This window comes from Ranitomeya imitator, chromosome 1, assembly GCF_032444005.1.
Source record: "Ranitomeya imitator isolate aRanImi1 chromosome 1, aRanImi1.pri, whole genome shotgun sequence".
NCBI classification, from domain to species: Eukaryota; Metazoa; Chordata; class Amphibia; order Anura; family Dendrobatidae; genus Ranitomeya; species Ranitomeya imitator.
Genome location: NC_091282.1, coordinates 1,154,740,967 through 1,154,758,444, shown reverse-complemented (window position 1 = coordinate 1,154,758,444; position 17,478 = coordinate 1,154,740,967).

Here is a 17,478-nt window from a genome sequence, read left to right as displayed (position 1 = left end):
ACCCCACGGGGTGGGATTTTGCGTGGAGCCCCAGATCGAGGGAGATTATCAGTGGTCTTGTATGTCTTCCATTTTCTAATTATTGCTCCCACTGTTGATTTCTTCACTCCAAGCTGGTTGGCTATTGCAGATTCAATCTTACCAGCCTGGTGCAGGGCTACAATTTTGTTTCTGGTGTCCTTTGACAGCTCTTTGGTCTTCACCATAGTGGAGTTTGGAGTCAGACTGTTTGAGGGTGTGCACAGGTGTCTTTTTATACTGATAACAAGTTTAAACAGGTGCCATTACTACAGGTAATGAGTGGAGGAAAGAGGAGACTCTTAAAGAAGAAGTTACAGGTCTGTGAGAGCCAGAAATCTTGATTGTTTGTTTCTGACCAAATACTTATTTTCCACCATAATATGCAAATAAAATGTTAAAAAAACAGACAATGTGATTTTCTGGATTTTTTTTCTCAGTTTGTCTCCCATAGTTGAGGTCTACCTATGATGTAAATTACAGACGCCTCTCATCTTTTTAAGTGGTGGAACTTGCACTATTGCTGACTGACTAAATACTTTTTTGCCCCACTGTATATACTATGTACAGGAGGAGATGACACACACATATATACTATATACAGGGGAGATGACACACAGGTATATACTATATACAAGGGAGATGACACACAGGTATATACTATATACAGGAGGAGATGACACACAGTTATATACTATATACAGGGGAGATGACATACAGGTACATACTATTTAAAGGGGAGATGACACACAGGTATATGCTATATACAGGGGAGATGACACACACATATCTATATATATAATTGTCTAAGGGTTTTTCCGTCTGTCTGTCTGTCTTTCTGTCTGTCTTTCTGTCTGTCTGTCCTGGAAATCCCGCGTCTCTGATTGGTCGAGGCCACCAGGCCTCGACCAATCAGCGACGGGCACAGCGACGATGATGTCATAAAGGACGTAGACATCCCGTGTCTCTGATTGGTCGAGGCCAGGATTGGCCTCGACCAATCAGCAATGGGCACAGCGACGATGATGTCATAAAGGACGTAGAAATCCCACGTTTCTGATTCAGCGACGGGCACAGTATCGACGTAGATGTCATAATGGTTTCCATGGCGATGATGATGTCATAAAGGTTGCCTCGACCAATCAGCGACTGGCACAGTCTGCCTCGAATTCTGGAATCATCATTGTCCATAAACTATGGGGACATGCATATTCTAGAATACCCGATGCGTTAGAATCAGGCCACAATCTAGTATACTATATACAGGGGAGATGACACACAGACATATACTATATACAGGAGGAGATGACATACAGGTACATACTATATACAGGAGGAGATGACATACAGGTACATACTATATTCAGGGGAGATGACACACAGATATATACTATATACAGGGGAGATGACACAAAGATATATACTATATACAGGAGGAGGTGACACACAGGTATATACTATACACAGGAGGAGATGACACACGTATATACTATATACAGGAGGAGATGACACACAGGTATATACTATATACAGGAGGAAATGACACACAGGTATATACTATATACAGGAGGAGATGACATACAGGTACATACTATATACAGGAGGAGATGACACACAGGTATATACTATATACAGGAGCAGATGACACAGGTATATACTATATACAGGAGGAGATGACTTACAGGTATATACTATATACAGGAGGAGATGACTTACAGGTATATACTATATACAGGAGGAGATGACACACGTATATACTATATACAGGAGGAGATTACATACAGGTATATACTATATAAAAGAGGAGATGACACACAGGCATATACTATATACAGGAGGAGATAACATACAGGTACATACTATATACAGGAGGAGATGACATACAGGTACATACTATATACAGGGGAGATTACACACAGATATATACTATATACAGGAGGAGATGACATACATGTATATACTATACACAGGAGGAGATGACACACGTATATACTATATACAAGAGGAGATGACACACAGGTATATACTATATACAGGAGGAGATGACATACAGGTACATACTATATACAGGAGAAGATGACACACAGGTATATATTATATACAGGAGCAGATGACTCAGGTATATACTATATACAGGAGGAGATGACTTACAGGTATATACTATATACAGGAGGAGATGACTTACAGGTATATACTGTATACAGGAGGAGATGACACACGTATATACTATATAGAGGAGGAGATGACATACAGGTATATACTATATAAAAGAGGAGATGACACATAGGTATATAGAGGAGGAGATGACATACAGCAGGTATATACTATATACACGGGAGATGACTTACAGGTATATACTATATACAGGAGATGACATGCAGGTATATACTATATATAGGAGGAGATGACATACAGGTATATAGTATATACAGAAGAGATGACTTACAGGTATATACTATACAGGAGGAGATGACATACAGCAGGTATATACTATTTACAGGGGAGATGACATACAGGTATATACCATATACAGGAGATGACATACAGGTGTATTCTATATATATATAAGGGAGATGACAAACATGTATATTCTGAGGGGAAAATGAGGGGTGTGAGGTGAAAATGAAAAGGTGTGAGTGCAAAATGAGAGGAGTGAGGGAAAATAATGGAGTGATTGGAAAATGGCAGATGTGTGGTCGAAATGACAAGTGTTAGGGGGAATGAGAGGAGTGAGGGGGAAAATGAGAGGTGTAAGGGAGAAAATGAGAGATGTGAGGGGGAAAATGAGAGGCGTGATGGGAAAATAAGAGAAGTGAGGTGCTATAACTAACCACAGATATTTACTATGCCCAGGCAACGCCGGACTCTTCAGCTAGTCTAAGATAAAGTCAAAATGAACGAGTTCAAGAAAGGCTGCATCATAGGGTTCTAAAGAACTCAACATATTTATTGCTATTCCCCTGTTCAAAATGTTCAGAAATACTCTAGTGACTGATACAGACTTCCTTCATCCACTTTGGCAAGGAATCTCTGCTCCTTTTCTCCTGTGACATCATCCTGCTGGGTCCTCTGATCCAGCTCAGGGGCAAGACGCCTTCTGAGTGCTCAGTTAGTTAGTGTCTTAAGACTACTCAGTGTAAGGCCGGAGTCACACTAGCGAGGAATACGGACGAGTGCTATGTGAGAAAAAAATCGCACTCGGACCGCTGTTAATCAGTGGGGCAGCTCCCGTCACCGTGATTTATCTCGGCCTTATTATACGTGCAAGTGAAATTGCAGAATCCTGCGATTTACTGCGTATATTGGCCGAGACTCGCCAATGCAAGTCAATGGATGCGAGAAAAAAATCGCACAGCACTCGCACCAGGCGTGTGCTGTCTGATTTTTACGCACCGGTGTCCTTTGAAAAGGCGGTAATTCATGTGCGGTGTACAGTAAAATCACACTGACAGGTTAGAATAGAATAGATACAATAGAAATATACACGTGGAATATATATATATATATATATATATACACACATATATATATATATATATATATATATATATATATACAGTACAGACCAAAAGTTTGGACACACCTCCTCATCTAAAGATTTTTCTGTATTTTCATGACTATGAAAATTGTACATTCAAACTGAAGGCATCAAAACTATGAATTAACACATGTGGAATTATATACTTAACAAAAAAGTGTGAAACAACTGAAATTATGTCTTATATTCTAGATTCTTCAAAGTAGCTACCTTTTGCTTTGATGACTGCTTGGCATTCTCTTGATTAGCTTCAAGAGGTAGTTACCGGGAATGGTTTTCACTTCACAGGTGTGCTCTGTCAGGTTTAATAAGTGGGATTTCTTGCCTTATAAATGGGGTTGGGACCATCAGTTGTGCTGTGCAGAAGTCTGGTGGATACACAGCTGATAGTCCTGCTGAATAGACTGTTAGAATTTGTACTATGGCAAGAAAAAAGCAGCTAAGTAAAGAAAAACCGCACCAGCATATGGTCTCCCAAAGTATCTGAGGATCTCATCTCGGTACCTAATGGCAGTCAGGCTACCTCTGTCGAGCACATGGAGGGCTGTGCGGCCCTCCGAAGAAATGCCACGCCACACCATTACTGACCCACTGCCAAACCGGTCATGCTGAAGTATGTTGCAGGCAGCCTAACAGTCTTTACAGCATCTCCAAACTCTGTCACGCCTGTCACATGTGCTCAGTGTGCACCTGCTTTCATCTGTGAAGAACACAGGGCGCCAGTGGCGAATTGCCAATCCTGGTGTTCTCTGGCAAATGCCAAGCATCCTGCATGGTGATGGGCTGTGAGCACAACCCCAATCTGTGGACGTCGGGCACTCAGACCATCCTCATGGAGTCGGTTTCTAAACGTTTGTGCAGACACATGCACATTTGTGGCCTTCTGGAGGTCATTCTGGAGGTCATTTTGCAGGGCTCTGGCAGTGCTCCTCCTGTTTCTCCTTGCACAAAGGCTGAGGTAGCGGTCCTGCTGCTGGGTTGTTGCCCTCCTACGGCCCCCTCCACATGTCCTGGACAAATATTGAACCAACATTCAATATTGACCAAAACATCAGCCAGAAAGCATTGGTACTGAGATGTGGTCTGTGGTCCCCACCTGCAGAACCACTCCTTCATTGAATGTGTCCTGATAATTGCCAAAACTTTCCATCTGTTGTCTATTCCATTTGCTCAACAACATGTGAAATTGATTGTCAAACAGTGTTGCTTCCTAAGTGGACAGTTTGATTTCACAGAAGTTTGATTTACATGGAGTTATATTCTGTTGTTTAAGTGTTCCCTTTATTTTTTGAGCAGTGTATATGTATTGATATTGCACAGAAATATAGATAGAAGAAAGGCCGGTAATTCATCTTTCAGCTTCTGTAAAATCACTGCAGGAGCCGACAGGATAGAAGAGATGATTTACATACAGTAAATACATATAGAATAGATAGATATATAGATGTCAGTGACAAATACAATTAGTACAGTGTGTGTGCAAATTACTGGACATGTATTTAATTAATAAAAGATCAATTTTTCAGAAAAAAATGGTGTGAGCTCCCGCGCAATTTTCAAAACCAGCAGAGGGAAAGCCAGCGACTGGGGGCAGATGTTTATAGCCTGGGAAGGGATTAATTCCCATGGAGCTTCCCAGGCTATTAATATAAGCTCACAGCTGTATACTTTGCCTTTACTGGCTATTAAAATAGGGGACCCCCAAAAAAATGACATGGGTCCCCTCATAATTAATAACCAACAAAGGCTATGCAGACAGCTGCAGGGTGATATTAATAGCCAAGGAAGGGAACATGAATATTGCTCCGCCTGGCTAAAAACATCAGCACTCAGCTGCCCCAGAAAAGGTGCCTCTGTAAGAAGCGCCAATTCCGGCACTTAGCCTCGCCCTTCCCACTTGCCCTGTAGCAGTGGCAAGTGGGTTAATAGTTTGGGTGTTAATGTCACCTTTGTTTTGTAAGGTGACATCAAGCTCCTCTTAGTAATGGAGAGTTGTCAATAAGACATCTATGCATTACTAATCCTATTGCTGTTACAGGTTAAATAAAGACACAGCCAGAATAATGTATTTTAATGAAATAAAACACTACACAGTTTCCCATCTTTATTATACAGCTAATCCATGCCACGCCCTCGATCTCCTGTAATAAAAATAAAATAAAAAAACAAAAATATACCCATACCTGTCTGTCGCTGTGTCCCACGCAGTAATCCATATCTGGGGGATATACAGTTTACAACCAGGACGGTGCTAAGATGCGACCGCCCGGGCTGTAAACCACTGGTGAATGAGATGCTGCCAGTGCATCATCAGTGACCAGTGGTGTCATCACTGATGCTGCGCACCCTCACAGCCTGACCTTCGCTGAACTCTGGAGTGTGGGAAAATGAACTGGCATTTTTAACTGCTTTTGTAATTTGTGTCACTACAAAATGCCCTACTTTAACCCCTTAGTGACAGAGCCAATTTGGTACTTAATGACCAGGCCAATTTTTGCAATTCTGACCACTGTCACTTTATGAGGTTATAACTCTGGAACGCTTCAACGGATCCCGCTGATTCTGAGATTGTTTTTTCATGACATATTGTACTTCATGTTAGTGGTAACATTTCTTCGATATTACTTGTGATTATTTATGAAAAAAACAGAAATATGGCGAAAATTTTTAAAATTTTGCAATTTTCAAACTTTGTATTTTTATGCCCTTAAATCAGAGAGATATGTCATAAAAAATAGTTAATAAATAACATTTCCCACATGTCTACTTTACATCAGCACAATTTTGGAAACAAAATTTTTTTTTGTTAGGGAGTTATAAGGGTTAAAAGTTGACCAGCAATTTCTCATTTTTACAACACCATTTTTTTTTAGGGACCACATCACATTTGAAGTCATTTTGAGGGGTCTATATGATAGAAAATAATGAAGTGTGACACCATTCTAAAAACTACACCCCTCAAGGTTCTCAAAACCACATTCAAGAAGTTTATTAACCCTTTACGTGCTTCACAGGAACTGAAACAATGTGGAAGGAAAAAATGAACATTTAACTTTTTTTTGCAAACCTCTTAATTCAGAACCATTTTTTTTATTTTCACAAGTGTAAAAACAGAAATGTAACCATAAATTTTGTTATGCAATTTCTCCTGAATACGCCAATACCCCATATGTGGGGGTAAACCACTGTTAGGGCGCACCGCAGAACTTAGAAGTGAAGGAGCGCCGTTTGACTTTTTCAATGCAGAATTGGCTGGAATTGAGATCGGACACCATGTCACATTTAGAGAGCCCCTGATGTACCTAAACAGTGGAAACTCCCCACAAGTGACACCATTTTGGAAACTAGACCCCTTAAGGAACTTATCTAGATGTGTGGTGAGCACTTTGAACCCCCAAGTGCTTCACAGAAGTTTATAACGTAGAGCCGTGAAAATAAAAAATCGCTTTTGTTTACACAAAAATGATCTTTTTGCCCACAAATTCTTATTTTCACAAGGGTAACAGGAGAAATTAGACCACAAAAGTTGTTGTGCAATTTCTCCTGAGTACGCTGATACCCAATATGTGGGGGTAAACAACTGTTAGGGCGCACCGCAGAGCTTGGAAGAGAAGGAGTGCCGTTTTACTTTTTCAATGTAGAATTGGCTGGAATTGAGATTGGACGCCATGTCGCGTTTGGAGAGCCCCTGATGTGCCTAAACAGTGGAAACCCCCCACAAGTGACACCATTTTGGAAACTAGTCCCCTTAAGGAACTTATCTAGATGTGTGGCGAGCACTTTGAACCCCCATGTGCTTCACAGAAGTTTATAACGTAGAGCCGTGAAAAAAAAAATTGCATTTTTTCTACAAAAATGATCTTTTTGCCCACAAATTTTTATTTTCACAAGGGTAACAGGAGAAATTAGACCACAACAGTTGTTGTGCAATTTCTCCTGAGTACGTCGATACCCAATATGTGGGGGTAAACCACTGTTTGGGCGCACCGCAGAGCTTGGAAGAGAAAGAGTGCCGTTTTACTTTTTCAATGTAGAATTGGCTAGAATTGAGATCGGACGCCATGTCGCGTTTGGAGAGCCCCTGATGTGCCTAAACAGTAGAAATCCCCCACAAGTGACCCCATTTTGGAAACTAGACCCCCCATGGAACTTATCTAGATGTGTGGTGAGAACCTTGAATGCCCAAGTGCTTCACAGAAGTTTATAATGCAGAGCCGTGAAAATAAAAAAAATTTTTTTTTTCCACAAAAAAGATTTTTTAGCCACCAAATTTTTATTTTCACAAGGGTAACAAGAGAAACTGGACCCCAAAAGTTGTTGTCCAATTTGTCCTGAGTATGCTGGTACTCCATATGTGGGGGTAAACCACTGTTTGGGCGCACGGCAGAGCTCGGAAGGAAGGAGCGCCGTTTTGGAATGCAGACTTTGATAGAATGGTCTGCGGGTATTATGTTGCGTTTGCAGAGCCCCTGATGTACCTAACCAGTAGAAACCCTCCACAAGTGACCCCATTTTGGAAACTAGACCCCCCAAGGAACTTATCTAGATGTGTGGTGAGAACTTTGAATGCCCAAGTGCTTCACAGAAGTTTAGAATGCAGAGTCGTGAAAATAAAAAATATTTTTTTTTCCACAAAAAAGATATTGTAGCCCCCAAGTTTTTATTTTCACAAGGGTAACAGGAGAAATTGGACTGCAATAGTTGTTGTCCAATTTATTCCGAGTACGCTGATGCGCCATATGTGGCGGTAAACCACTGTTTGGGCGCACGGCAGAGCTCGGAAGGGAAGGAGCGCCTTTTTGGAATGCAGACTTTGATAGAATGGTCTGTGGGCATTATGTTGCGATTGCAGAGCCCCTGATGTACCTAAACTGTAGTAACCCCCCACAAGTGACCCCATTTTGGAAACTAGACCCCCCAAGGAACTTATCTAGATGTGTGGTGAGAACTTTGAATGCCCAAGTGCTTCACAGAAGTTTAGAATGCAGAGTCGTGAAAATAAAAAATATTTTTTTTTTCACAAAAAAGATTTTGTAGCCCCCAAGTTTTTATTTTCACAAGGGTAACAAGAGAAATTGGACCCCAGAAGTTGTTGTCCAATTTATCCCGAGTACGCTGATGCCCCATATGTGGGGGTAACCCACTGTTTGGGCGCACGGCAGAGCTCAGAAGGGAGGGAGCACCATTTGACTTTTTGAGCGCAAAATTGGCTGTCGTGTTTGGAGACCCCCTGATGTACCTAAACAGTGGAAACCCCCCAATTCTAGCTCCAACCCTAACCCCAACACACCCCTAACCCTAATCCCAACCTCATCCATAATCCTAATCACTAACCCTAACCATAATCACAACCCTTACCCCAAAACAACCCTAATGTCAACCCTAACCATAACCCTAATCAAAACCCTAAATCCAACACACCCCTAATCCTAATCTCAACCCTAACCTCAAACCTAACCCTAATCCCAATACACCCCTAATCACAACCCTAACCTTAACCCTAATCCCAAACCTAACCCTAATCCCAAGCGTAACCCTAATGCCAACCCTAACCCTAATACGAACCCTAATCCAAACCCTAACCCTAATCCCAGCTCTAACCCTAACTTTAGCCCCAACCCTAGCCCTAACTTTAGCCCCAACCCTAACCCTAGCCCTAGGGCTACTTTCACACTTGCGTCGTTTGGCATTCCGTCGCAATCCGTCGTTTTGGACAAGAAACGGATCCTGCAAATGTGCCCGCAGGATGCGTTTTTTGCCCATAGACTTGTATTGCAGACGGATCGTGACGGATGGCCACACGTCGCGTCCGTCGTGCACTGGATCAGTTGTGTTTTGGCGGAGCATCGGCACAAAAAAACGTTCAATGAAACGTTTTTTTGTACGTCGCATCCGCCATTTCTGACCGCGCATGCGTGGCCGTAACTCCGCCCCCTCCTCCCCAGGACATAGATTGGGCAGCGGATGTGTTAAAAAACTACAGCTGCTGCCCACGTTGTGCACAATTTTCACAACGTGCGTCGGTATGTCGGGCCGACGCATTGCGACGGCCCCGTACCGACGCAAGTGTGAAAGAAGCCTAACCCTAAGTTTAGCCCCAACCCTAACCCTAAATTTAGCCCCAACCCTAACCCTAAATTTAGCCCCAACCCTAGCCCTACCCCTAACCTAACCCTACCCCTAACCCTAACCTAACCCTACCCCTAACCCTACCCCTAACCCTACCCCTAACCAAACCCTAACCCTACCCCTAACCCTACCCCTAACCCTACCCCTAACCCTACCCCTACACCTAACCCTAACCCTACCCCTAACCCTACCCCTAACCCTACCCCTAACCTAACCCTAACCGAACCCTACCCCTAACCCTAACCTAACCCTACCCCACCCCTAACCCTAACCTAACCCTACCCCTAACCCTACCCCTAACCCTACCCCTAACCCTACCCCTAACCTAACCCTAACCTACCCCTAACCCTAACCCTAACCCTACCCCTAACCCTAACCCTAACCCTACCCCTAATTTTAGCCCCAACTGCTGTTCTCCTGCCGGCCGGCAGATGGAGACAGATGGCGGGCGCACTGGGCATGCGTCCGCCATGTTCTGCTGCCGGCGGCCAGGAGGAGCAGCAAGAGGATCCAGGGACCTAGGTGAGTATGCTAGGGTCCCCGAATCCCCCTATTTCTCTGTCCTCTGATGTGCGATCACATCAGAGGACAGAGAATTACACTTTACTTTTTTTTTTTTTTTGCGGTCGCCGGTAAACAGTTAATTACCGGCGATCGCAAAACAGGGGTCGGTAATACCAACCCCGATCGTGCTCTTTGGGGTCTCGGCTACCCCCGGCAGCCGAGACCCCAAAGATTCTCCCGGTGCCGGCCGACGGGCGCACTGCGCATGCGCCCGCCATTTTGAAGATGGCGGCGCCCACCGGGAGACACGAGGAGCATCGGGGGAGCTAGGTGAGTATTGGGGGGCCACCTGGGACCCCTTTTCTCTGTCCTCCGATGTGCGATCACATCGGAGGACAGAGAAATTAAAAAGAGACCCCGGAGAAAATCGGCCTCTGGGGGGCGCTATGGACTTTTTCCACAGCGCCGTAACGGCGCTGTGGTTTAAGTACCCTTAGCGGCCGCCGTTAAAAGGCGTATCGGCGGTCGCTAAGGGGTTAATCCCTATTCAACTTCCTGTGATTTGAGGAAGTCGACCCTGCAGTCACTGCTCAGCAGTTTCTCTCACCCCCGCTAAAAGACGATGCCATCATGAGGTGGCATTGCGGTCATTTAACGTATCTTCTTTCACCTCCGTCCCCTGATGATCATGATGATAGAATCAGAAAGAAGTGACTGCAATGTTGGAGCTTCTATCGTCGCCGCCACACTTCTTTTGTCACCACCGCCCCACAGCCTCTCTGTCCACACAGTGTCGGTACCTTCCACCTCTTTTTCGGAAATGAGACGTCAATGGGGCAATGTTAGAAGCAAGGTGAGTAACTCTCACACATTTCAAGTCAAAGTAGCCACCCGGTCGATTTTAATAGACCATTAATCTCCTATGAAATGTTATGTGCCAGGTTGAGGCCTCCTACTAAGATTCTATCAACTATATACCAATCTTTACTCAAAATAGACACAAGATTGAAGCGAGCTTATTTGACCAGATGGGAAAAAGACTTAGGCTACTCATTTACTGGTTCACAAATCAAACATATTTACAGAAATTCGCATGGCCACTCAAAATGCGTGCGAATCCAAGACAATTCTTTTAAAATTATCACTAGATGGTACATTACGCCCAAATAAATTCAAAGATGGCATCACACTACATCCACAAATTGTTGGAGATGTGGTACCGAAGAAGGTAGTTACATACACATATGGTGGTGCTGCCCAACACTCACCCCTTTTTGGAGCGAGGTAAATTCTATCATAAATAAGCTATTAAATAAAAGTATTACCTTGAAACCGGAAAATGTATTTCTACATATTCCAATCTGGTTAAATGATTGATAAGATTGCTAACAAGTTAGCTCAATTTATTATAACAGCGGGGAAATCCCTGATCCCGATACACTGGAACACCAGGACAATGCCCACTGCTAATTAACTACATGTCAAAATTGAACAATTATATCACATTGAGAAATTAGCCGCAAGAGTCAATCACATATGCTGTAGGCAAAAAACATAACTGACCGCCTGCAGGATGCAGTGGAGCTAAATAGCAAACCTGGACCCAGAATGAGGCAGAGCAAAATTAACCCTTGACATGATCAGTCTGGGAAAAGAGTAGACAGGACTCAAAACCCAGACTGGATCATGACAGGCACTAACTGAAACAGGGTGAGTGCATCAGAAAGCATTTTACTTCCTTAATTAGCCTTAAAAGGCCTTGGGTTCTTTGCAGAGGTGAGAAAGAGGTGTTTGCAGGGTTACTACAGTAACATGTCATGGACTAGCACTACAGGATCCAGCTAAAGGGTAAGGAAACAAGCCAGGCGTCTGAGCCAGGACAAGGGAGCAAACATAAATACTGATGAGCATGTGTTCTAAAGGGTAATGTTTCCTTGTGAAGAGTGGCATGTCAAGCCTGGCATGTCAGAGTGAGATTTAAAACTCATGCATGCTCCTCAGGGAAATTAAATATGCAAATTTTCTCTTCAGCAAGGAAGAAGATTTTGACTCTAGCTTCACATATTGGAAGCAGTGATCCTAAAAGTCAATATCGACCCTTCAACGAGCCTTGCAATATGACATATTGCAAGGCTCATTTAATGGTCGATATTAACTATTAGGATCTCTGTTGCCAATAGGTGGTGCTAGAGTCCTCTTCCGCTCTGAAGAGACAATTTGCAAATGTAAGTATGTAAATTTCTTGTTGTGCATATCGAAAGAGAAAATTTGCCATTTTAGGTCAGATTGGTTCATTCTTTATGGTTGTACCCTTTCTTTTCATTCCCACCTCTCCGCTCCTAACCCTGAGTTTAATGGATTTTATGGATATACGGTATGTGTATTTACTACCTTCAGCTACTCAAAAATGTAATGTCCTGTAATTTTAAAACTATATTTTAGTAACTTGGGAAGTTCAGAGTTTTATCAAAAATGTAAAAAAAAAACTGAATAAACATAAGGGAGGAATCTTACTATATTTTTCAGTCCCGGTATAAAATTAACAATAAAATGTAAGTGACATTTCTGAACTATGTTCCCGAGCCTTGAGAAGTGTTCCAGCAATTTGCTGAGATCCAAGACATTTTTTTTTTTTTTCTGCGAAGCAATCAATGAGATATGCTCTAGAGCGGGAGAGAAAGCTGCACTCTACGCCAAAAATATTGCAATCAATCACTCAGCTATAGGCAAACAAAAACAATGGTCAATGGAGTTTATTTTCTGCTGATGGTATAAGCTGAATTGGATACAGCATTATTTATCAGGGGGATGCTGGAGAAGATGAAGAGGTTAGCAGAGACAGCATGAAAAGTGGTTACATGCAGCATAAGCTTTTTAAAAGCTTTCAGCAAAGTGTAAGCTGCAATTTTCATGCAAATTTTCATCTGTCCTCTCTTGAAAAGACTTTTCAAGTACAAATAAATGAACAATATATTTTTATATAAATTTTTATATATTTATATATATATATATATATTTTTTTTTTTTTTTTTTTCGAGGAAATACATTTCACTGTCTGTTTAATGTTTTCACTGCAAAGGATGGATTTACTTTAGATAGTACAGTCTAGAAGTGTTTTTTTTTTCATAATCTCAGTGTAGAATCGTATAGTGGATATAGCTTTAGGTTATATCTGCATATGCAGTGATGGGAAGAAATTAAGTATTGAGAAAATGCAGTATATAACTGGACAAATGTATAAGCTCATTCACTAGTACAGCATTCACTACCCCAGAATATAATGTGCTGCTATGTGTCCAGTTGACAACATTGAGTATAATTCACCCTCGCAATCTTTTCACTCACTAATAGTCATCAGGGAAAAAATATACTTTCACCCTAAAGAGCAGTAATAAAACATCTTGATCCATCACAGACGTCAGAACTGACAAAGTGTCCATTCCCCTGAACCAGCAGGGATTATTTGATTTCTTCACTATACCATCAACGATAAGAATCACTACCTGCACAAATAATGATCAGACATCATTAGGTTTCTCAAACAAATCACACTATGATATATTGTGAAATGGTAAACACACATTAGGGAAAATTTCTTATTTTTTGAAATCTTAGAACTATTAAAGACCAGATTTGTCACATTTACTGTATCACAATGGCTCATGCTTGGTGAAAGAATTAGCGATTTTTGTCTGACACCTTTTGTGTTGAGTTGGCTTACCGACCTTTCTGAAAATATTTTGCCACAATGTTTCACAGCTTAAAAGGAACCTGTCTCTAAGTTTTTTCCATATAAGGTAGGACAATCACCATTGGGACCTTTTTCACAGCGTTCTGGAATGCTGTAAAAAGTCCCCAATCCTTTCTGCAGATCCTAAAAAAAAAAGCTTTTATTAAACTTGCAGATAAGGCAGTCATGTTTGATGGGCGTTTCTGTTCTTGATCCAGTGCCTCCTCTCTTCTTGCGATCACCGCTCTCCTTTCATGCTTTGCGTGGATGATGCATCCTACGTCATTCACACAATGTCACCATTGCACTATGCTGCTTGCTAAGTACTGTAGTGTGCTTGTGCAGGAGTGTGATGGGACATTGTGTGACTGACGAAGGATGCGTCATCCACACGATGCCGGGAAGGAGGTGGCAATTGCAAATAGAGAGGAGGTGCCAAATCAAGGCTACAGATACCCGACAGACTGGACCATCCCATCTGTGAGTATAATAAAATACATTTTTGGGAATCTGCAGGCTGAATTGGAAACTTTTTCACAGCATTTCAGTATGCTGTTAAAAGGACCCCAATTGTCGTGGCACTACGTTGTATGGAAAAAATCTGGTGACTAGTTTCCTTTAAGCTATACTTTGATAAACCATATCTCTTTCCAACTAAGCCATGCTCCATTTCAAGGTAATCACAAAATGTTTGGGAAACACTGAACTAGACTTTCTTGAATTTATCATACAACTTACTCATTTGCAAATGTATAGGCAGTTCTACAGTGAAATAAATTACATCTGTGGGTTTTTTTTTGCATCAGAAATATTTTTTAATCCTAAATTTGGTCATATATACAGTACATGTAAGTTAAATCACCCATTTCATCAAGATTGGATGATTGTCTACTGTGTATGGGAACATCCCATCTCACAAATTGATGCCAAAGTATACTGAAGAGGACAACATGAAAATCAATCATTGATTGAGATGAGTGAAATCATTTGCCTTTTCCTGGTCTAGCAGCCATGTCAGGAGGCCTTGGTTGTCAGATAGGAGCTCTGCAATCCTTCTCAAATCTGATTGTATCCAATGCACCTTTTGTGATGGTCACAGCACAGCAATGTCTCACTGGTCCTATCAATCAGAAAAAGTTCCAGGAATCCTGGTAGGTAGGAAGTGATTTACAGGATTGCCATCCAATAGTCCTCTAGACCCCACTAGGGTCCAGCAACTTGATTAGTTCCTTTCTATTGATGGATCACTATGGATGAGCGAAAATGCTTAGTGATACTCGGCTATCACTCGAGTATCTGGGTGCTTGGATGTGCCCAGCACTTGACAAACATTAACCGATGCGCGAATTTGAAACTCAAATCTCAGCCCTGCATGTTTGGCACCTGTTACCCAGCCAATAAGCATACAAGGTTTTCCTGCAAATCACTGTAATTCCGTGTCCATTTTGGTAGTGGCATTACTGTGACTGGCTGGCCATCACCAGGGGTTATAAAAATACGGGCACACTAATGCCATTGCACACAGATCAGGGACATTGATAGTGAACCATCATACTGACAGCCTTAAAAGGGTTAAATCTGTGCTTTGCTGTTTGTATCAGATACATTCTGCATTTAGCCTAGGGAGGGACAATTGAAGTAGCAGTGAGAGTGGCAGAATACAGTCTCTAGGCAGGGCTTAGGGTTTGCAGTCCATTGCCAAATATATAATTGCTACGCATGACCACATTTTTTTAGGTGAAGTGAAAAGATTGACTATATTTTCATTCATATAGTATAACGTGCTTTGCGGTACATATTTGTGTTACATCATTCTCCAAAAAAAGTGTTGAGCAAATTTTCTGGATTTAATTACTCATTCATAGACTATTACTTGCTTTGTGGCATAGTTTCTTGGCATATAACATTCCAAAAAACCCCTGAAAAAAATGTCTTGTTTCAATTAGTCACTAGTGATGAGCAAGTGTACTCGTTGCTCGGGTTTTCCCGAGCACGCTTGGGTGACCTCTGAGTATTTGTTATTGCTTGGAGATATAGTTTTCATTGCCTCAGATGCATAATTTACGGCTTCCATTCATACAGTAATTTGTTCTTTGTGGTACTTTTCTGTGTTTCTGTGATATATAACACTTAAAGCTTTGAAAAATGTTTCTGAATTCAATAAGTCATCCATAGAATGTAACATGCTTAGTGTTCAACAATGATGGCAGAATCATGAGAGACAGGAGGAATATTGTAGCCAGACCAAAGTTGCGCGACAGCAGAGGAGGCCAGAGCCTGTGGTCTAGAATCGGTCGCTTTCCTGAAGCCACCATTCCAAGAGATCTGTTTGTCCTTGGAGTTGTCCACCTCCTCTGAGGGAGCAAGCAATGCTGCAGATGACACACAGGGCTGTCACCCATTTCTACATGTCAGGAGCTCCTTCACTACCCAAAGCAGGGTGACTTACAGCCCATGCACACTCAGGCTCCAGGTAACAGGTGGAGACAGCACCCCAAGTCTCCGGAGAAGGAGAAGAAGCGAACACCAGTGAAGAGGATTATTTTATTACCCTCCATATAATTTTTTCCTGCCTTTGCAGCTTCTGCAAAGCCTTTATGAATGTACGAGTTCATCAACAAAACTCCTTCCTTCCTTTACTGAAATGGTTAGAGTGGTTCACAGATGTTCATAAGTTCAGGGGAGGCCTCACATCGTCCATACATGAGCCCTTACTCGGATCAATTCTGGGACCATAACCTAACATCCCCAAATGTACACATCTCCCGACACGTTTCTTCCGGCTTAGTCATCAGGGGAGAAGCCGTTGAATATAGAACGGGGATAGAATGTGCGGTCACTCGCCACACATTATAATGAAGGAGCGGACTTACCGCATGTGACCAAATACTTTAAATAGGACGCCGTAAACAAGGGGAAGATCGTCACATCTGTTTGTCTCGGGCTGACACGCAGCAGGGGAGCACACATACTCTTTCCGGTCAACTAGGAGCTGCGCGGCTGCTATGCGCCTCATCTCCGGTATGCATTCATATGGAACGCACCGTGAAGCGCATAAATTGCTTCCAATCTCTGCATAATAGTACATAAATCCAACGTGGACACAATGCCTAATGTATAAAATATAAAAACGCACATTAGGATAAGTTATGCTAAGTTTCTCCACATAGGTAACAGGTATCACAAGCCTGTGTTTTCAACCAATAGAAAAAGGGTGGTTAGAATTTATCAAATTATATCATCCTCACACTCCTCATATCGGGAGGAGGATTCATAAGAGGGGCAATCGGTGGCTGTGATTTTGAAGCAAAAGACTGTATTCTCTCAGGTGCATGAGGGTTTAAAATTTCTTTCATACTATCGATCCCACCTACATTCTCAGGAATCAAATGGAAGGACGCAACATTGTAGACAAGGTGGGATATGTTGACCGCTTTGGCTCATGTGGGTGGGCCAGGGGAGTCTGACTGAACCTATTAATTTCTGCAAAATCCTGCCTAGTCAGTGGGGGTTGGCATCCTCAGATAGAAACGAGATGGCGCCCCCAATTCCACGAAGG